This window comes from Vidua chalybeata, chromosome Z, assembly GCF_026979565.1.
Source record: "Vidua chalybeata isolate OUT-0048 chromosome Z, bVidCha1 merged haplotype, whole genome shotgun sequence".
NCBI classification, from domain to species: Eukaryota; Metazoa; Chordata; class Aves; order Passeriformes; family Viduidae; genus Vidua; species Vidua chalybeata.
Genome location: NC_071570.1, coordinates 14,367,555 through 14,391,277, shown reverse-complemented (window position 1 = coordinate 14,391,277; position 23,723 = coordinate 14,367,555). Strand labels below are relative to the sequence as shown.

General features: G+C 37.4%; 1 long non-coding RNA gene across 1 annotated transcript; it reads right to left on the bottom strand.

Moving 5' to 3' along the window:
• Positions 1–11,041: 11,041 nt before the first annotated feature.
• Positions 11,042–23,559, bottom strand: LOC128802476 (uncharacterized). The gene is made up of 3 exons (XR_008435454.1): positions 23,481–23,559; positions 14,145–14,226; positions 11,042–12,307 (listed from the first exon to the last, which is right to left on the bottom strand). It is a non-coding gene; the product is annotated as an uncharacterized LOC128802476 (long non-coding RNA).
• Between the last annotated feature and the right edge of the window lie 164 nt (positions 23,560–23,723).

Sequence of the window (23,723 nt, the reverse complement as noted above, 5' to 3'; positions counted from 1 at the left end):
GTTGTTTCAAACAATACCACAAGACAATCATTTAATTATTCCAAACAATAAAACTCCCTATAAAAATAACATTTTCTAAAACTTCAGGAAGTCACAGTTTATTTTTAGTTCTGCCTGGTGAATTATGTTTTAGCCTTTAAATAACTTTATTCATTTAACTGTAGCTCAAACTACATAGTAGCCCTAGGCCACTGCATGACCAGTGAGCTGGACCAGAGGACCTTCAGAGGTATCTTCCGACCTCAGCCATTCAGTAATTCTGCAGTACATAAGAATGCATTTAAAAGTCATTGAGCCAAATAAGAGCAGTATCATGTTCTTCTCTTACCTTGATTTCCTTGATTTTAACTCTCTGCTTTCATTATTAGAATGGTTGTTAGATAAGCCTGTTACTTGTTCTCTCTTCCACAGCCCCTTTTACTTGCCTCTGTCTGGAATGTGTTCTTGAAGTGAGGGAGCTCCTTCAGTGCTAGATGCTATTTTCCTTTGACAAAATATTCAGTGGAGAAAGGGTTTAGGAATTATATTTTAAAAGTGGAAGTGTTCACATACCTGCTTACTTCACTGAACAGCTGCATCTCTGAATACTTTGAATATCAATATTATTGCAAAGCTTGAAAAAACATACTAAAATGCATAGCATTCATTATTTTAATACAATAAAAGGACAATAATGAGAATAAAAGGCATAGCATGTTCATTTTCATCAGAGGTGCATGGGAAAATGACTAGGGGTAAATTCAGATAAAACTAAGAAGTTATACTCACACTCTAACAGAAGTTATAACAGTATGAAAATTATAGGGTGAAATGCAATTGCTACCCTCCAAATGGGATATAGTCAGCATACCCAACCACAATGCCACCTGCAGTACATCCAGTCAGCATGCCACACACAATACATCCTAAGGGAGATAAAAGAGAGGGTAGAACAGAGTGGAGACACCATGACCAGTGTCTATCAAAACCCTTGCAGAGAAGGGAACTCAGTGGTATCTTGTAGCTGATAAGGCGCATAGCAGCTGTTCAGCCAAAGAAGAAAGATTCTTGCTGTTGAACCAGCAACTGTGGCAAGATCACAGATGCCCACTGTGGCATCGCACTCTTTCTCCCGGGTCCAGGGCAGCTCCAGTGCCCTTCAGTGCCGCCCCCGCCCGGACTTCCAGGTCTGCCGCTTCTCTCCCACGTGCTGCTGCTGCTGGCACACCGGTCGGGGTTGGCCGGGTTCAGTCACCCACGCAAGGGTCCGAGATAAAGAGGCAAGGAATGTCCAAATCACCCACAAGGAAGGCAGGAAGGCTTTATTGTCACTGAGAGCTGTGGTGGGGGAGTAGCGACCCACGCTTCCCACTCCACATGGGGGAAATGGCACCAGAACCCAGGAGGGAGCGGGATGATATAGGGGATGTGATAGGGAGGGCAGACGCCGCCCCCCAATCCATGAGGGTGCCGTGGTGATGATGTAGGACAGCGACCAACCAGCATCCGCAGGGGTGGACACCAAGCCTCGGGCTGAGTGGGATCGTGGGGATGGGGCGGCAGGCATGGGGATTCCCGGGGCCAGAAAGGGGAGTGGTCACAGGAGTGGCAGGGGGGGAAAGCCCATCGGCAGGCAGCATGGGGCCAGAAACCACAAGGGGGAGCAGGGAATACATGGGGGGAGCATGGGGGTACACAGGACTCAGCTAGCTAACACAAATAAGAACCCCTAAAACCCAATCCCAGGATGCAACAGCCCACCTTCATCCTAAAGGTTATCTCAGATGTACTACTGATATTAGCCACCTCTAAGGTATGACCACCCACCACTGAAGATGATGTATGGCTAGATCCACTCAAGCTCCATCTAAACATAAAAATAGTATAAAAATAAGTTAAAAATTGAGAGAAGTTAAAGAAGAATCCATAGTAACTCCTGGGATCAGTTAACAGTCTGAACCTGTCTTCTATCCCATAGGGATGGCTGTGGGGTACAAAACTATATATGTGTTGATTGATTATCCCAAGCTAGTTTTTGTTAGGGATTAGAGTTCATCCGTATATTGCTTTGAATATGTTTTTGCAGCCAGATACTATCACTGGCAATCTTAAAACCTTAACCTGTCAGAGTTTTCTAATATATTAATAAAGATTGTTACTCCATAAAGTATTAATTGTGAGCCCTTCAAGGTTTTTAACAGTTGCTGGCAGCAGTAACTCTCCACTTGCCTATAGAGACCCAGAATGGAGTCTCTTGCTGTTGGCATAGTTCCCTGAATCCTTCCTTTTGCTGACAGATCAATTTAAGGTGTGGAAACCCAGGAGAGGGGCCTTTTGTTTGCACATGAACCTGAACGAGTCAGCTGAACTGCCCTCCAATCCAACAGGACTGCTCAGAGAAGGATCTCCATAAAAGGATGTTGACTGGTTGGACATGAGTCTCAGCTTTTCTCTGGCACTGACAGACTAATCAAATGCAAATGATTTGAGAAAATCTCTACTTTCACATGGCAGAGGTGTTATAAATAAGGACAGACAAGGAAATAATCTCTATCTATTTCAGTTGTTCTCAAGTATAACAACTGTGACTAGAAAAATTCTGGATGAAGGAAGAAACAACAAACGAAAACAAAGAAAAAAAGGAACTCCAGCAAAAGTCAAGTTTCAAAATCGGAACGCTTTTCTGAAACATTAATACCGGAAAATTAGGGAAACAACAATTTATAAAAACTAGTTATTACTTATTGGAAGGAAAAGAAATGTTTGGGGTTTTTAAAGGAATCCCACAAAGAAGACATTCTTTTTTCTAGAATGCTCCACTTACAATGGTTAGTGTTACTAGTTTTGGTTACTAGTTTTTTTATAAAAGAATATAGGATAAAAACCTAGGCAATACCTCCAAATACAAAGGAGCTCAACATTGATAACAGAACTATGCACATATCAAACAAATCAGCACAGCACAGGAGGTCACTAACAATGAATGAGCTGGCTTCTATAGTGTCATATCCCTCTCAGTATCTTACACTGAATATCTGAGGGTTTTATCCTCAAAGCGGCATAACTTAGCAATTCATCATCTGGAAAAGGTTTTCCCCAGTTTGTAATTAATTCCTTTTTTGCTGTACTATATTTGTAACCATTGGCTTCAGAAATGGAGCACTTAAGGTCTTATTAAACTCCAAAGCAAGAAAATCTTGCTGGCTGTATTAGCTTTAATATTATGAGGTTAATTATTTAACATAGGTCACTTGGAAAATGCCAATATACATGACACTAAGAAATTTTTCTTACTATTTACTTTTCTATATTATAGGCAAGAAAGTAACTTTAAAATTCTATTTCAAGTACATGAATGCCAAACTAACAAATTTGTGAAAGACTTTTTATACGATGAAAAAAAATACAAAGAAAGAAAAATTAACAAAATATATTTTCTGTCAATCATGAAGGTACGTCATTTTGTAAGCATCAAACCTCAGGAGTTGCTAATGAAATCATCTCATTTCTAACTTTGTTGCCTGACCACGTCGAGTTATCTGATGTATTTGCTATTTATACTTAGAGTGGTCTTTTAGATAGCTGGTACTAAAATGCCCAAGATGAACAGCAAATTCAGAAATACAGAACTTTGCACAATAGGAAATACTAAGCAGACATGAAAAAACATCAAGAGGCAGAAATTTCTTTCTGTTTGGGAATGGAGGACAGTCTTTTACACTGCAGGAATACTGAGCATTTTCCAAAGTACTAATTGGGCAAAGCACACAGGTGAACATCTACATGATTTAAAATACTCTTACATGAATGAGTGCAGACATGGACAAGTCAGCTCATTCTAAGAATCGTGTACATCATGCTTATGGAAGCAGCATTTTGATGGTTTCAAAATTTGCATTTTAACAAGTTAGATAATGTTATTCCTACTATAGAACAGGGGCTGTAATATCCAGTTTGGACTAGATCAGGTCACCCTAGGCAAGACGTATCAAGTAATAAATGGAATAGTCTTAAACATTCCATTAAAAATTCAAGACTTAAACACAAATATCTATGAGTACATACAGTTTTCTATTCCACATTTTGAATAAACCAAATGGATATCAAGAAAGAAAGAAAGAAGACACACATGAGACTTACCTAATTAAATTACTTGTCAATACTTTTAATACTGTTTTAAGGATTTTCTCAGAACAATGCAAACATAAACCAAGCCTGAATTATGTGTAATTACTATAACTAAAAAAAACCTAAAAACCAAAAATCAGTTTAAAAAAAGAGTCACAAGAAAAGCCACAAAAAAAAAAGAAGCCACATTCACCACTTAAAGAACTTCAAGGTTGAGAAAATATCTAAAATTCTCTTTATTTGATGCAAAATCTGCAAGACAATGCTTCTTCACTGATTTAATGCTGCATGCATGTGAGAGGAAATATTGACATTAATACTGAAACTATATAGATGACTAGTGCAATGTTGTTAGAAAAATTAAAAATTTGAAATACTAGTATTTTCTTCCGTTTCCCAATATTTTTTTAAATTAAGTCTTGCCTTCCCTTCTTCTTTTCCTCCCTTAATCTAACTTTTACTGTTTAGCTATTAGGTGAAAGTCAGTCTTCTGGCTTTTGCTTAAGGCTTCCCAGATTTCTAACTAGACCATCCTTCCCGCCTCTTGATTGTGCTCCTCACAAATGTACAGTGAGGATTGTGTGTAAAATTCTCCATTCCTGTAACCACCTTGCATTTCTCTGCTCTGTCTCCCTCTTAACTTCCAGCCATAAAGCTTTCCAGACACCTATGTGTACCCTAAGGCTACAATCCACTTGAATTGTGGCCTTGTAATTTGCAGAATTTTTTACATATTTCAAAATTTTCATTTGGTGAAACTTTACCCAGAGTCATATACACCATTAGGCGTATCAGTACAAAATTCAGATAAGTCCATTAAGGTAAACATTTTTCATTTTCATTTCATCAATTTAAACCCTGTGATTTGATAGAAAATATTCAGTAATGTCTTTAATTTCTTATTTTTACACTTATTTCTCCATCTCTTATCTACTTGCATGTATCCTTTTGTTCCTCAAACTTGGAATGTTCTGCCTCAGACTCCCTAAATCCCCAATTACTTTAAAAAATACAATACCTATCAAAAGTACTGACCAACTATGCTCTCAAAATTTAATATAAGATACTACAGTCCTATAAATCTATAATGAATGTCTAATTTTTCTGATTAGTATATTCCTAAGTGAAGAGTTAGGAAAAAAAAATTTAGGAAAAGGAATGGCATGCTTCAGAGCTACCCTATTCTAAAAAATGAGCAAGATATTGCTAAATACCTGACTCCTTCCACTTGTTCTCCTAACTTTCTTTCTATTTTCCTTACCTACATGCTAAAATTAATTCAGAAAGCTGAGGTATATTGAAAATTATTTAAAATTTCCCACTTCAGTTTGTTGTATTTTTTCTATGTTTGTTTTTTTCTCATCATTCAAACAAAACTAAAATATTTAATTTGAAAATATAATATTTTAAAAAGTGATTTGTTTATTCTATTTATAAACCCTATTTATTTATCATAATATGAAATAGTTTCCTGAGTGGGCTTGATAGATACTTGAATTGACAAAACTTTCAAAATTTTAAGAAATTTGTTTTGAATGACCACTACTAAGGGTAGCTGGTGTATTAAAATATCTTCTTGTAGCATCTTGTGAAAATGGAAATTTGGTCAAAACATACATAACGTTTCAAAAGCAAACCTGATGTGGCACCATGGATAACTCTTTTTGTCTTATTAAAGTGGAAGAGTACATGAGATTTGACTGTGATGTTACACGTAAAACCTATGAGTTTTGTTACTTCCCAATAAGCCATTGCATTTAGAGATTCCAATATGTCTTACTATATGTGAAGAGTGGAATTTGTAAATTGATGAATAGATTTGAGACAAGATCTTTGCATGTTGCCTATAAGCCTTCTGTCAAAATCAGTGTTGCAGACACAGTCTCAAATAGAGTGGGGGAATAGCTGGTTCCCTTAATGAAAACTTAAGTTTAACTAAGTTGCTTATTCTGTAGGAGCACATTTTAGATCCAACAATAAAATGTAGGTACAGCTCTTTAAATGTGTTCAAAACTCATCTTGCCAGATCATTCCTTAAATCTGTTGAAATCTACACTTCATTGCAAATGGGTTTGTCTTTGGGTAAGGTCTTATTATTCAGCTATTCCACCATTTTCTGAGGAAAATGAGCAATTTTCTTTGGGTGTACATCAGTTATGGGTTTGTTCAGTGGCAGCTTTCTATATTATGTATACATACATGTGAATGTATTTCTCTGGAAGAGTTAATGGATAAATTCATTCCCAGTGAGTGATTTTTCTTTGTTTTCTATTTTAAGGATATGTAGAGCTCAATGAAAGCAGTCAAAAATAGTGCATATGGAAACCTGTGTTTATATTACAAAAAAAAACATATAGAAGTCAAGACAGCTGCCATAATTAAAGACAATTCTTCATAAAACTTCTGTTTGAAGAGGGCCAGACAAAGAAGACTTTGTTTAAAATTTCTTTACTATATTGTAAATGATGTCTGATGGAGGGTAGTAAAATATTTTCTTCCTCATTTAGTCTGTGATGTAGAAAGTTGTCTAACCACTGAGCCCTATCAGAGCCTGACGTCACTTTCCCTATTTTCTATAATAAGATATAGAAAATGACATGTTAAGATCTGGACAAAAGAAATCAAGTACATGTGCTGTTAAGCACTTAGGATAATTAAGAATATTTCATAAAGGGTTATCCATCAAGCATGCCTAAACCTCCAGTTTCCATGCAATCTACAGTTTCCTAGTGGTCCTATGTTTGTTTTTACCGCATGTAGCATATTTCCCTATGGTTCTCAATGGGTCCAATGCTTGCAAGATGCCTCTTAGGAGGTGTGGTCAGTGATGAGCAGAATGATCTAATGTAACTTTCTAAATACATTTATAGCCTTAGTGAGAGCAGTTGAGGGTCTTAGCCAAACAGAAGCTCTGGTTGGTTTTAATTCCCTGGAACTTCTGATATACTCTGAGCCTAGAAAAATCTTTTCCCTATGAAATGGCATTTTTAATTGTTTTGGTGCTTTGCACTCTGAAACGTTTACAAATGTTTCTCCTACTAACTCTATTTGTGCACCTTCAAAACACCAATACCTCTGCTTCTGTCAACTCCAGTAGAACACTGAAGCAAGAACTAGCAAAATCTCTACATTACCTTACTCTTTTAGCAAGAGAGTGTTAACCCATGAAAAAAAAGGAAATTCTGTTGTGAAATTCTTCATTCTGTTGTCTTGGGCTTACTCAGATTCACTCTTGCTGACACAGATCATAAAGTTAAATTCATGATACACTGATAAACACCATAATTGGATGCTATGCTTTTTACAAGATATAATTTTGTATTAATATATTATACTTATTTATGCACTTAATCATTTAAAACTACTGGGGAAAAAAGTAAAAAAATGCTACTGATGAGGTAGAGCAAGACAGTGAAGTCAGTATGGACTCAAACTTTCCATGTGGAAGTGCATTTCCTGGTTTTATTTCAAAGTCCACAGAATTAACACACACACACAGCTTCTCTTTCATTTAATTTTTGATACACCAACCACTTCATTACTCATCATTTTTTTTCTACATGAAACATTGTGAAAATAAGATAATTCAACACTTCTGATGACCAAACAAAATCCTGCATTAACCTCCAAACATTGCACAAAGACTGCATAGTTTAGACTGAAAATTTAACAGCATTTCTATGAAGCTATTCCAAATGGATGCTCATCCATACAAATATAAGCATGTTACAGTGAGGTGTCAATTTGAAATGCATTGAAGAGCAATATATTTAACATATCTGTGTCATAAAGTTTCAGCAGGTCACAAGATATGTACCAGTGATTGGCTACCAAGTAGACTAACTAAAGAAGTGTAGTAAACTAAGTCAGAATTTAATAGCTTTAATGATGAGTAAAACCATTCATACTTTTAATGCTGAAAAAAAAGGAGAAATTTTCAATCGGACTATTTCTTCCTTAATAGCCTGAATATTAAATTGAAAATTATCTAAGCAATTAAATCCAATGATTTTTCTATTATAATTCAGTTCGTAAATAATTTTTGAAAATGGCATCTAGGTCCTATTCCTGTAATTTTATTGTAAAGAAAGATAAACATAAAATGTAACAAAAGTGAAGAAAAAGAGAAACAAGGGGATTTTATATTTAAATTACAAAAACAAAGTGAAACCTTTCAGAAATGCCACATTACTAGTTCAGTGTTCAGTGGCTATATTGCTAAAACACTCTGTGAAACTACAGATTAGGAATCATGAATTCAAAACATGTGTCGTATGAAAATATGGAAATCAGATTTCAGCTACCTGGCATGGATTTTCCAGTTCTTTTCCCTTGAATCTACTGCAGAAATTGCAAATACACTTTATGAAAGTTTGTCACATCATCATATATTTCACTTTTCCTTGAAATAGTTAAAGCTACCACAAGTTAGCAATAGTTTATCTTGTTTCTGTTCACCTTTCTCTGAGCTAACAGTGACAGCCCATTGTCCCTGAGAAGAGTCCAGGCCTGATTCCTGACTAGGCTTTGAAGCAAAGATATTGTTGTGCAAGAACTCAAGTATTACCTATACCATGCTCCAATCTTTAGCTTGTGTTTTCCTGTGCAATAAAAACCATGTTACTTGAAATGTACTGTATGTCACAGATGTATGAAGTATCAAGCATGATCTGTTAAATCTAAAGAAATGTAAAGCTGTGAAAAACAGACATTAGAAAAAAGGCTTTAAAATGTCTTACCTGACAAAATAATGTTTCAGAGAAAGGTGAAATCACTTTGAGTTCTTCAGAGAAGCAACAATGATCAATTTACTCTGATTAAAAAAGGATTATCCAACAAAGATTTTTTTCTTTCAAATTATCATTATAAAGGAGCTAGATAGGTTTTCAGGCCTTTTCTCTTTTTCTTTTCAAAGAAAAGTACAGCTAGGCTTTTCTTTCTATAATGACAACAATTAAATGCAATGTTTCAAAACACTCATGCTGCTGCTAGTATTAGCAATTGAAGAAATGGTAAGTGTAATAATCATCATTAATTAAAAATAAAACAAAATGAGGCATCCAATGAAAAAAAGTAATAAAGAGTTTTAATCAAGGACTGAATGAGGGGAAAGAAAAGGCAAAAAAACCACAAATACCAATATGTGTTTACATTTTTTATATAAATACCAATGATAATTTTTAGGCAAATACTGGTAGCCAGTAAAACTTGATATGGAATGCCAGCCAGTTATACCTTGAGCTCATTAACACAAATTTACTGTTGTGGTATACCATTAAAAAATTAAAGGGACAGCTAGAAAAAGGGAATGGTGCAATCATACACTAGATGAAACATTAGGCATACAGGAAACAGAATGATGGTTAGAAAGAATGTGATTATACTTTGTTTTGCAAGTTTCTGTTTCTGTTTTCTGAGGCGTGTTTGCAGGCAAGATCTCAAAGAACCCCTAAGCCTTTCCTTCTTCCTCTTATTCAGTCAACCATGTGGCGTGTGCTGTTTTGATGAAATATTTGCACTAAGCAGAATGTAAGTACAAAGCATGCAGTGATGAATAGCACTGTCTTTCTTGCAATTTCTTTTTTCCAAATCAGGAAATTCTAAACACACTTCCCTCTATGCTATCAAATCACAGAATAACTGGATTAATTTGGAGTTGCAGCAATATCAAAGCAGTCACTAATTTTGCACAGAAAATAAATAAATAAATCCCACAAAGGCTTGACACTTTTCCAGCTCCTGAAATAATGTATTATTAAAAACAAATTATGGTGTGTCAAACTGCATCGTATTATGATGTGATGTGGATGTAAAGCAGACATAAATCCTAGACTTTGGGAAATAAATTTATGATGTGCTATGTAGCTTCATGTCATGAAATGAAGTCACAAAATTATTTTTGAGTGTATTACTGGAAGCAGCTTTATTTCCCCCCAGTATCATTTAAATTCTCAGCTGAGCAAAACTTATTCAGGAAAGGATTCTGATTCAGAATGAGGAAAAATCAGAAGTATTTTTTCCCCTGTCCTTATCTTCCAAAGCTGGTTGTTTTGTTTTTTGTTTTTTTGGTTTTGGTTGGTTTTTTTTTTTTTTTTTTTATCTAGACTTAACAGAATTTTGAACTTCACTGGTTTGGCTGAACTTGGCAGTGGCTGTGCATTACTTTTCCCGGCCCCGGTCGGCTCCCAAGCGCCCGGCTTAGGCGCCTCGGCTTCTCGTCAGGGTCGGTGTTCACCGCTACTTCTGGGCGCTTCTGCGGCTGCACCCCAGGGTGGGCTGGCCGTGCGTTGCCGTCAGCGTGAGGTAAGAAATGAAGAGGCAGGGAAGTCGTCCAAATCCATCCACATGGCAGCTGGATGCTTTATTGGTCGCGGGAGCCATGATGGAGAAGCCGCAGCCTGTTCCTAACCTCGCATGGACAGATCTAGCAGCGAGGCTGGGGGGCTGCGGAGGGATATAGGGGTGGGACAGGGGAGGACAGGAGCTCTCCGCCCAATCAATACAGAAACCGTGGCGGTGACGTGTGCCGCAGTGACCAACAGGAACACAGCAGGGGCGGACACGGGGCTTCAGGGCCAGTGGGATCACGGGAACGGGTTGACAGACACGGAAGCCTCAGGAGTGGTTACAGGAGTGACAGGAGGAAACTCCAATGGCAGGCATCCTGGGGTTAGCCACGGTGTGGGGGGGGGAAACATGGGGGATACACGAGGATACACAGAACTGGTAAACTAACGAAGATCAGAACCCCTAATCTGAACCCAAACCCAGGATGCAACACTTGACAACAAATCTGACACCAGCTGACTACCTTTCATCATCTTCAATTGTATTGAATTTGAATCAGTCATGAATATGACAGAAAAAAACTTAAACAGTAAAGGGAAGTATTCTGGCACATTCTGCATTGCAGCTGCTTCCTGGCCTAGTATTTGCCCATACTACAATAGTGTCAGGAAATCTTTGCAGCCCTGAACAAAGGTTCCCCACTTGAAGACCATTCTGAGGGATAACTCCAGACAGTCTATTTAGCCAGCACCAACACTGCAGTGTGAGCATCACTTATATCACTCTATTTGTTCTGACAACTATTTGGGTATTTGATCATTTTCAAGGAAGATAATTCAAAAGAGCTTTGGCCAATTGTGTCCCTAACTTGTGATGCATAAGTTAATGTTTAAAATGTTTTAATGTTTAAGTCTCCCTTAATGACACAGATTTCAGGTTTATGTCTTTGTGTAATATGCTATTATAATAAAATTGTTTGATCTTTAGAGAAGGAATTGTCTTTTGCATCATGTTGGAATGTTTTGGCTAGAATATCTGCCCTCTGCTCAGACAAAAGGGCCATGCAAAATGGTTTGTGATTCTGGGAGTGACCAGTACAGAATACTTAGGTGACAGCTGAGGACGAGGCAGATGAAGTACACAGTCATACTTCTCCAAAACATTATCCTTATTTAGCCTTTTTATAACAGAGCCATTTCCCATTTTGCTACATGGAGAGTGTCAACAAAGAATAGCTCTTTAAAATTCTCAGGATAAATATGATTACTACTCAGAAAATATGGTTCCAAACAGTGAACATCAGCAAATTCTGTGAGCTAATAAAGTTGTATCTCCAATTTAAGGGCTTCCTTACTATCCTTCTAGTGATATGCAATCATGGGCTTATCCTACTGCATTTAAGGCATAGCATATATAGCATATATCATACATGTCATGTTCGAAATATTATTATTATTAGCTAGCTGACAAATTTACAAGAACTATTTTATAGGCTTCTTAAATCACAATATATATGTGTCCTGATTTCAGCCAAGGACAGCGCTAATTATCTGCAGTAGCCATAGGGGGGGTGCATAGCCGGGAGTCGTATGGACGTAGCCAAGATCCTAATGTTATTTTGTATCATCTCACATCAGTGGCAGGAGAGTCACAGGGGCGACAAACTCTCTCACGTCTGAGAAGGCCATTGATTTTCTGGGCAGGAGAAGGTGTGGTGTGGTGGGACAGCTGTTCAGTCAGTATTTTGTCGTGGGTCCTCTGTGTAAATAATTTCTTTGTTTTATACCTTTTGTTGATATTTTTGTTGCTGTTACTGTTTGTTTTTCTTATCTTATTGCTGTTTCCCATAAATCATTCTTATCTGAGCCCATGATCTTTGCCTTGTGTGCCTCTAATGCTCCTCTCCAGCCACCTGTGAGCAGAAGACAGGAGAGGGGAAGCAAGTGAGGTGGGTGTCTTTGCTCTATCTAAAGCTTTAAGTCTAAGCTTTGGAGTCTTAGTGGGGTGGGGAGACAGAAAATTGAGGGGTACCATTCCTAAATTACGAAAGCCTTAACTGGTGTCAAATCTTGAGCATGAAGGTTTGAAATAGGAACAGAGCTGCCCTTATGGAAGTGGAAACAAGCTTTGTCTAAGCGCTTGTGTGTTAAGTGTGGAGCCCCTGGTCACAATGTTCCTTGACTGTTTGTGTGGGTGTGGTACCTAACACATATGTTCTTCTATATGCTCCTCATAGTACTCATTTTCAGTGAGAGAGGGATCAGGATTACTTTGTTGCTGTACTATGTGATACCAGTTTATGACATTATAACATCAAGGGCAGTAAGGGTCATTTGGGGTGTGCATTCAGTTCATTGTCTTGCCCTGGACTTGGGTGATACATCTGGGAATTCATTAATAATCATACTGTGATTTCAGCTGCCAATCAAGTGAACTTGCAGTGATCTGTCTGCTCTGATGCTGGGCTATCATGTCCCATGGTATGAAACTAGATGGTAGTAAAGCCAAGCAACAGTGATCCCTGTCCCAGGATGTAGGTATTGACAAGGGGATCAAAGAGCATAAAAAGTCTCAGCCTCTGCAGGCGACTGCTGTCAAGTGTGAGGGAAAGATGTTCTCTCAAGGATGAACTAGTAGTGCACCCAAGCAGAAAGAACATTATGGAGAAAGGTGTCAGGTACCTGAGAGAATTACCTAAAATGTAGGAAATCTGTAGGGATTTACATAACAAGCAGTGCCCTGTCCAGATGAGGTCCCATGTGCACAATTCATACAGTGGAGTTTGTATGGAGCATGCTATCATCATGTGTCTACTCATTGGCATTGATGTCAATGAAACGAGTACCAACAGTGCTTCATGTGGCCCTCTGCTTCTACCCACCCGAGTAGCTAACACCTGAGGCTGTACTAACTGAGATGGCCCTGCTCAGTCAAAACTGCCATGTCGTGTAAAAGGGGGTAAAGTCTCATAGTGCATATGAGAAATAGTCCTGCGTCAATCAAACAGATGCCCATCTGTGGGATTGTTTTGGCTCAAGGTTCTGGGTGTACTTGGTGAGTAATGCAGAGGGACCAGGAAACCCAATGTGCCCCTCAAGGGGATTTGATTTTGGGGTGAGAAGAGTCTGTAATGTTGAATTGTATAATATTTTTTCCTCAAATACACTGCCAGTGTATGCCAGAATTACCATTGACAACGAACATGGACCGCTCCAGACATACCAGTTGTGAGCTGGTGATGCTGACTGCAACCATCTAATAGCTCACCTGACAGCTCTCTCCTGTCCTGGAAGATGTCTAAGGCAGATAGAACCCACAGTCATGCTTGATACTAAACGAACTCAAAAGTAACTTGGAGGAACAGCCACTGACTATGAAAATGATACTTGTGCTTGTGTATATATGTATGTGATTGGAAGGTATAGGATCTGGGCGTATTGTAGACAGCATAGGATAAAGAGTGGATAATGTCCTCGTTTCAGACAACGGGGTTAATTTTTCACAGTAGCCAGGAGGTACTGAAGGCTGGAGATGCATAGCCAAGCACATGATTCTTATTTGAAACCCTCTTATGTCATTGCCAGGGCAGGAAAAAGGGACTTTGTCACTTCCGAGAAGGGAATCCCTTTTCCAGGTGGGAGAAAGTGTGGTGTGATGTGATATTTTATCATGGTTTTCTTGTGTAAACCATTTCTTTGTCTCACACCTTTTGTTAGTAATTCTCTTGCTTTTACTGCTGGTTTTCTTACCTCATTGCTGTTTCCAGTAAGTTGTTCTTATCTCAGCCTGTGACCTTTGCCTTTGATGTCTCCAATTCTCCTCTCCAGCCACCTGTAGGAGGAGGGTGAGGAGAAGTACATGAGTTGCATGTGGTTTTGGAGTCTCAGTGAGGGGAGCACTAATTTAGGGAGACCATTCCTAAACCACGACAACTTAGCTGTATATGTACCCTCTTATTTGCATTCATATTCAGTCATCTGACCTTTGAATTTAAATATGCATTCATATTTTGAAATAGCTTGATTTTAGAATTGCATGAATTCCATGAAAATACTAAGGATGAGTGCATCCTCATGCTTTAATTAACATTAGGCTAACCTGCAAAGTAGTGAAATGTCAATTTCCACTGAATACATGAGAGATAAGCTAAACCCTTAGGCAGGAAATATGTGCTGTCCAATAGACTATAAATTAAATAAAAAGGTCAGTTGTATCATTCTGAAGGGATCCAAGTGCACATCAATAGTGGCATGTTTACTGGCTGCTGACATATGAGCAATTGGGATAGTGTAAGCCCATAGACAAGCAGCAAAGGACTTGAGAGTACACATTAACAGAAATATTCCGCATGAGACAAGACTAATGAAAAAGAGCTTATCTCCATTCCACCATTTGTATCAGAAATATAATGTGTTACACAATCTATTTTCTAAAGCTATCAATAAAAAAATAATAAATTGTTTCTAAAATACTGTATTAATTTAACATGGAAAGAGCTCCTAGCATGTTTATAATATAATACACCATATAATAGTACCATAAAAATAGTACTGTTAAAGATCTAATTGGTACAAGTATTGAGCGTATGACAGTGCACTCTGTTGGTGGCATGCCATGAGGACTGCTGAAGAAGTAATTTTCTTCAGTGAACTGTAAAATAAAGCCCTCTGTCTGAGTTACTGTCTCATGTGAATGAAATTGACAGCATGATTCTAGAGTCTATTTTAGCCTCTGTTTGGTCAATTTGAAAAAAAATAAAAAGAAATATAAGCTAGTGGCAGGCTGTCAAGCAATCTACTGCCACTAAACAGGCAAGAGCAGTGTTTAGACTTCCCCTTGGAAATAATATATATATTATATATATTATACTATAACAGAGAGTTTTTAAAGTCTTCAAAACATTGCACTTTTAAGCGCCAATAAAAAGAACAGAAAATAATTTTTAGTCCTTTAGAAATTCTCTGCAAGCATTGTGTAAGGCTTAAAATTAGCCATTTTTTCCTGTGCTGTCTTCCACAAAAATAAAGTACTTTTGAAGTAGTTGCACACTAAGAGAGACAAACAATAATTGCTAGTGACCCTGTCACAGAGGAAGAAAAGACTGCACACCAAAGGTGCACATGGTATTTTGCAAAAATTATTGATGAAAATATTATGATGCAATCTGTTTGCAAAAGGGACAGATATTTGTTGCCTTCTTCAAAAGGGTTAAGAGTTTGTCATTAGCTTTTGGGTCATAGATCACATTTGGAGTGCCTAAGCTTAAAGACACACTTCATTGAACTCCATCTAGCAATCTTCATGCTTATGAAGGTGTTCCTCTTGATTACTTTTCATCTGGGCTGCAGAGTGATTTGTTTGGAGGGTGGCATTGATTAAGTGCAAGAGAGCCATGGTTTACTGTGACAGCTGCTAGGCCTCTGTCAACAAATCAATGGCGTTTTTTCACTTTTTTTTCTGTGCTTTTTTTTTTTTTTCCCTGGTATTCTTAGCTCTCCTGTTAGTGTCCTGCTGTTACTGGAGATTAAAAACATGTTTATAGCTGACTTATGATTTAACATTTTCTGATTTGCCAATCACATCTAATGCTTATTGGATGGCAAAAAGGGTCTCTGCTCTTGGATTCTCCAGGATATAGAGAATACTTAGGTGTAAAGGGTGTAAGTACCACAATGTATATTCTAAAAAAAAAGTTGCTCTTTTGTACATAGGTTAACACATGATTATCAATGGTGTACATGTAAATAGTACCGCATTGTTCTATTGTACTAAATAGTGATGGTTTTGAGCTGTGAAACTTGGCTTTGATGAAATTATGTGGAGGAAAACTTTCTACTGTTCTTTTCTAAAATACTAAAAAAACAGCAGTCTGTATTTCTGGTCACAAAGTATAGGTTTTGAAATTAACTTTAAATAACAATCAAGTGACAAATAGCCTAACTTTGTTTTCATTAAAGTAACTTCAAAAATTTATATTTTATAATCTATATTTTATATATTTATTTCACAGGAAACATCTCATCACAAATTTTCCACAACAATGTATTTTTATTGGTTTTTCCAATCTTTTTTCCAGATTTGTTTTAGGAACAGAGGAAGTTTTTCATTTAAGATTCTTTCTTTTATTCAAATTTAATTTAAAAAACTAATTAAAGAGTCTATTTATAGAAAAACAATTAAATTTTTTTCTTAAATATGGCAAATACATAGCAGAAAATGTTATCCACTTGCTGTCCAAGGCCATTTTGGATAAGGCCTTGAGCCTTATCCAACCTGAGCCTATCCTAACCTGATTTATGATTCATTCATTTTATGTGATTAATTTAATGTCATTAATTGATTGTTCCATGGTTAAACACATATTTAAAAATTTAGAATATTGAAATGAAATGTACAAGAGATTCATCTGAGTTTTTTTCAAATAACTAGTAGGAAAATGCTGTCTAGTAAACATAAGAGAAACTTTTTGATTCAAAGAAATCTTAACATTAAAAATGCATCCAGAAAAAAAAAATACAATGCAAAGGAAAAAATGTATTGTCAAGTGGAAGTTACACTGCCAGTAACAGAGATAAAAGAACAGCAGCTGATAATTTTAGGGGGTGCTACAAAATTCATAAAACATCATTGTATTGACGTTTCCCTTTTAAAATATGAATGCAGGGATATAAAATCCTGATGACTCCAGTAGTTTGGATGAGTCATCCACAGGTGTAAATTGTTCTAGAACAGCTTAGACAGGCAAAATACTTTCGCATGTAGATGATATAAAAAGCCATCCTTGGAATTCCTCATCTTCCAGTTACAAAAGATAAATTGAAGTGAACACAGAAATGCAGTGTGCATATAAAAACTATTCCATTAGAGTTATACTCATAAAATTTTCAAATATATTTATATATACATAAAATTTCCAGTTAGTGAAAACACTGAGAATCTGAAGTGGTAGGATTTTGTAACACAGAGAAGTGCGCAGAGAGTGCTTGTGGATAAAGAGGACTGCAACTCTTCTTTGCAAAAGATGTCCCAAAAGGCAAAACACACATTTTGGAAATACAACAGAAAAGAGAGCTAAACAGGATTTTACAATCAACAACTGTAAAATTTCCACTGAAATTTCTGGCAGTAGCCAGACCTTTTGAGTTATATGTATTGCGGAAAAGCGACTTCAGAATACAGCTTCCCTGTGTCCCAATAGCTTTTACATACTTGCAAGATCTACAAGGTTGATTGACCATGTTTCAAGCATGTATTATACTATTAAATAATTAAAAGTAAGCAGTGGTGGTGGGAATGGGGAGGAGAGAGGTTGTGGGGTTTTGTTGGTTTTGGTTTAGTTTGGTTGGTTGCTTTTTGTCTGTTTTTATAAAGTATTCCTCTATAAGCGTGGAGCACGCTTTCATAAATGATCTGGACACAGGAATCACATACACATTAGTTGAGTTTACTTAAGGTACTAAACTGGGAGGAGCTGTGGACTCTCTTGAGGGTGGATGGGCCTTACAGAGAGATCTGAGTAGACTAAAGAGCTGGACAATCAATCAAGAGCTTTAGGGAATTAAGAGAGCAGGGTTCTCTGCTTGGGATGGAGAAATCTTTATTTTACATACAAATTGGGGCATGGAAGACTAGAGACCAGCCCCATGAAAAGAGTTCTGGGGTCTTGGGTTGATGGCAAGTTGAAAATGAGTGCACTGTCTGTCCTGGCAGCCAAGAGGGCCTAACCTGTTGTGAGTGCATCAGGCACAACATCGCCAGCTGGGCAAGGGAGCTGTCCCACCCTACTCTGTGCTGGTGCATCCCCACCTCAAGTCCTGTGTGTGGTTGTAGGCATCTCAATATAAGAAGGACAGCAGACTGTTAGGGAGGAGGATGACCAAAGACCCTTAGAGGAGGGTGACCAAGGTGGTGAAAGGCCTTGAGGGCAAGAATTCAGAGGAGTGGCTGAGGTGACTTGGCTGTTTCAGCTTAGACAAGGCTGAGGAATGACCTTATGGCAATCTACATTTTCCACTAGGGTTGTAGCCAAGGGGGAGCTGCTGATCTACTCTCTCTCTGGTGAGCAGCAATAGGACAAGAGGAAATGGAATTAGGCTACATGGGGGGAAGTTCAGACTGAAGATTTGGAAAGGTCTCTTTACTGAGAGGGGGCTGGTTACCATAACTGACTACCCAGGGAAGTGGCTGAGGCACCAAGTTTCTGGAATTCAAGGAGTATCTGGACAATGTTCTAAGTCATGCAGTTTGATTTTAGGCGGTCCTGCAAGGAGCATGGAGTCAGACTTAATGGGACACTTCTCACTTGAGATATTTGATGATTCCATGATTCTATGCAAGGAGTTCTACTTGCAGTTTCTCTCTGCTCCTCAGTCAATTAGAAGATAATTTAATGAAAATAAGTTCTTGAAACTACATCTACATCTCCACATTTTCCTTGCAAAACATTCAGCCTGTACCTGATTATCTACTGTCTTCTCCTATCCAATGTAAAAGAATATATACTGGAAAATAAATGAATTGTTCATCACTAAAATTTAAGGGCTTTGGAATTTTATCCACACCTGAATATTTATCAAAATACAACCACTCATATGCCACAAAAGCTCTTTATCCAATTTCCAGCCTTTCAATGGGTTTTAAATTTACAAATTGGGATTCTGTTATTGCAGAGAATTTCTGAACATTATTAAATAAAGAGCCTTACAAAAATTTACAGAAATTTCCCAAATTGTTGAAATTCTGTGAACAAAAAATTAAAAGTTGTCGCAGTGAAATTTTACTTCAGATGCTTATTCATGGAAATGCTAGCATCAGATTATTTTTTAAAATCATACATAAGAAAGGACAGGAAGGATCACAGATATTGCCTGTACAACATGCTCTTAGAAATTGCTTTTTCTTCTAATTAAGTAACATTGCATGTGTGAGGCCTGGATGTACCTTCAGAGAATCCTCTGTCTACCAAGACCAAAACAAATTGTGGTCACTTTTTATGACATTTATACTCAATTATGTGTAGTATCAATGACCAGAAACTTCAAGCTAATAAGAAAATAAACAAATTAAAAAACAAACAAACAAACCTGGGGAAAAAAACCAAAACAAAACAAAACCATCCCAAACCATATAAAAGTCCTTGGAAAACCACAAAAACATGGACTGGTAAGATAAATGTGTAATTAATGTTAGACTACTCATAGATTCATGTATAAAGTATTTCCCATTATGAGCCCCTTCTGGAGTACAGTTTGAGTCAAAAATAGAAGGAAACTACATTTACCATGAAAATCATTTTAAATAATGATTGCCTCATCATTAGATTTTCACCTGAGATGCAGATAAGGATGACTGGAAACTAAAAATTTACAACTTTTAAAGAACTTTTGACAATTTTGAAGATGTTTGCTAACTTGTTATGTTTATACTTCTTATAAGCAAATTTCAGAGACAGATCAATTTTGTGAGGGAATTTAGGTACCAAAAGCTATTAAAAATTCCAAGGCAAAAGGTATCATCATTTCACTTATTTTTACTTTGAGGTTTCAAAAAGGTTCTCCATTTAGAATCCATGGAGCCAAGAAGGGACAGGAAAGTAATTAATTAGAAATGAAAAAATAATTTTTGTGCCATTTGTTTGTGGGAGAGTAGGGATCTTTCAGCAAGATGACAGTGCAGTTAAGGAAAGAATAGGAAAGAGAAAAGATATTTTGACCACCAAGTCTCCTTTGTCAATTTATTATATTCTTTCTACTATTAAAGCTTCCAGTGCTCCCAAGCAGCTAGACACTGCAACTTGACATTGATGTTGTAATGACTGAGAATGTACATAGTCCGTAGAACCATGGTCATCTGTGCTGCTGTCGCAAATTTACCAGAATTTCTCAGAGCTCAAACTAGATACAGCAAATAAAAAGCTGTAGTATGCCTGCTATAGTATGAGGGTGCTTCCCACTCCAGGAATTGAAGCTTTCTTCATCCCTGCTCCAGCTGCACTGCAACACCCTAGAAAATGTCATTCCTTGCTTTATTTCTGTCAGGCTATTCCTTATTTTATTTTCCTTGGTCAGACTTTTTACAGCAACTAATTAAAAAGCTATGTTTAATCCAATAGCTGAGCTGCTCATTCAGAGTAACAATTCAAAACTGTCTTCTTCACAGCTCAAGTGACCACTGGACTAAATGGAATAATGGAGCAATGCTATGGTTTTTTTAGTTTGGGTCTTCTAAGTGACTCCTGAATTCCCTTATGAATATCACCTGAAAAAAAAATCACTTTAGAGTTGTGAACATGTCTTGCCAACAAAAACTTACCTATTTACGGTATTATCTTTTTTTTTTTCAATAGCTATTTCTTCACGAAAAATTTCTTTCTGGTGAATGATTGGAAGGAAACAATAGGAAGAATAAACTTTTATAAATAAATTAACATCATTCGGTCTAGATTCACTCAAAGGAGAAACATCTACCTTTTGTAGCCTGAGGATGGGCTGAGAAATATTACAGAGCCCTGCTGTGTTCTACTGTGAGTTTTTAATTTTACAGTTCTTTTGGCAAAGGTGCCATTAGGAGCAGTCGTATATTTGCATAGATGTTTATATATATTTGCAGAGATGTGTATATATACATACAAATATATATGTGTCTTAGAATGTAAAAAGTAGTAATGAGAACTTTTCCCTTGGAGCAAAGAAAACAAGCATCAGGCAAACCAATAGCTCAGTGACTTACAATGACAGGTGAGTGTTTTTATTATTTACTTCTTTGGACAGAAGATAAAGCAAAGTATAATTTTTCTGTCACAGCTTCTGCACTAAAGTGCAGAGCCCAATCAGTCCAGAATGCTCAAACGCCACCTTATGCAATTCTCTCTCCTTACTAGTTGAAATTGCTGCAGTAACAAACATGTCTTTAATACTTGTTAGAGCTTTACTAAATTAAAGAGTAATAACAGAACTTCCATCCAATTTCAATGCTATTTCCACATGCAAAATATGATACTTGTGGCTTTCAGACTGTGTTCAATCTTCCTTTCCAGAAAGAAAAGAGTCTTAGAATTATGAACTAAGTAGAGAGTTATAAAAAATTTATTCTATGGTCTTTGTTTCACTTGAGGCCAGTTACTAAGAAATGCAATAGAGGGAAGAGAAATACTTCTAATCAAATATCTGATACCTTTTTTTCAGTTGCAACATAGTTCTGAGAACATCTTCTCAGTTGCCATAAAGATCTTAGTGTTTCATTAAGCCTTTTTTACCAAATTCTGCTTTGCTTCTATTTGCTTCTCCAAAAGGCCATGAAGGTGACCCTTTAAGGAGAAAATTTTCTGGGTACCAAATACCTTATGTCCACACCAGGTTTGCTTGTAATCATACAAACTTCGAGAATACCTTGGAACAAATATGTTCTTTTTAAAGTTTTGTAGCACCAACACTGTCAGAGTCATTATGTTTTATGGAGGATGATCTACAAATATGACATCCAGAAAACAGATACTGACCCTCAATATCAAAGAGAAAGTAATTTAAATCAATTTAGCCTTTCAGGACCTTTAAATACCCATTGATAAATTAGAAAAGTTTATACAAATTCTTTTTTACTGTGTGATCAGAGAAGATACCACTAAATATATAGATTGTAAAGGACAGAAAGCAAAGAATTTTGTGAAAGTTTCATTTCAAAGTTGTAAATATGGCAAATTTAAGAAAAGATGTGACAGGATGTGAGCAGATCCTGACCCTAACATTTGTGATCAAAGTAGGTTGTAAAATTGTGACTGAAAATTACAGAATCACCAAATCACAGAATTAACTAGGTTGCAAAACACCTTTGAGATCATCAAGTCCAACCTATGACCGAACACCATTTTATCAACTAAACCATGGCACCAAGTACCACATCCGGTCTCTTTTGTAAGACCTCCAGTGACAGTGATTCCACTGCCTCCCTGGGCAGCCCATTCCAGTACCCAATCACTCCTTCAGTGAAGAACTTTTTCCGAAATGTCCAACCTAAACTTCTCCTGGCACAGCTTAAGCATGCGTCCTCTTGTCCTGTCACTGGTTTCCTGGGAGAAGAGACTGACCCCAAGCTGGCTGCATCCTCCTTTCAGGCAGTTCTAGGCAGTGATAAAGTCTCCCCTGAGCCTCCTCCTCTCCACGCTAAACAACCCAAGCTCCCTCAGCTGCTCCTCCTAGGACTTGTGTTATAGAGTCATCACCAGCCCTTCTCTAGGCACTCAAGATGGTCAGTTATGTGGATGATATTGAAAATCAGTTACCTATCTACTCATGATCTGAGATAAAGGCACCAGCTTTTACTACTTAAACTGTTCATTTGCTTTCTGATGTCTTTCTATGTGTTTACTTTCATGCATTCAGCTGGCATGTGTTTCAAAGAAATATAATTTCAGGCTATTAGATATGTAAATACAGAAAACACAGATGCACACAAGTCCTCAACAGATTCTTATCATATTTCTATGTATAATATTTCTCCATTTTAACTAATAAAAATCTTAAAGGTGTAATGATAATGATTATGGAACAAGTATATACAGAATTCTTTTTTTTTTAATTGTTGATACATAAGAAATAGTGCCCAAGGATCCATTAGTGAGGTTGCACAAAACAGAAGTAGTTGTGTTTTGCACCTGCACAAGTTTTAAGATCTGTGTCTAAAGCAAGTCCAGCAGAAGTGTGACTTTTTAATCTTACTTATAACATCAATTCTGATACAGATTTCTTTCTTCTTAAAAATTACTATCTTTATTATAAGGGCTCTGAGACTAGTGTTACTTTGCTTTTTCACATAATTTAAACAAATTTATTATAGAAGTGTGGTAAAAGTGACATACCCTATTTTGCATATTTTATATACATATAATGCTCATATCCAAAAATGCATGTCTCACAAATGCATTTAGTGGTCCTCATAATAAAAAAAGGTAGTGTTGCATCCTGGAGTTTGGGTTTAGATTAGGGTTTTTAATTTATGTTAAAATAAGTCAAGTTCTGTAATTCCGCGTTTCCCCCATGTTGTTCCCCCCCGCAGTTTCTGGCCCTATGCTGCCTGCTGCCGGACCTTACCCCTGTGCCGCTCCTGTAACCACCCTGCCGTCCGGCCCCGGGAAACCCCGTGCTGGCCACCTCAAGCCACACGATCCCGCTCAGCCCAAGGCTCGGTGCCCGCCCCTGCGGGGTTCTCTGGTTGGTCGCTGTTGCTGGCGTCACCGCCATGGCAACCGCCTCTATTGGCTGGCAGGCCGTGGATCCTCTCGCCCCGCCCCTCCATAAAACCCTATCCTGCCAGCACCCGGGCGCCATTTTCTC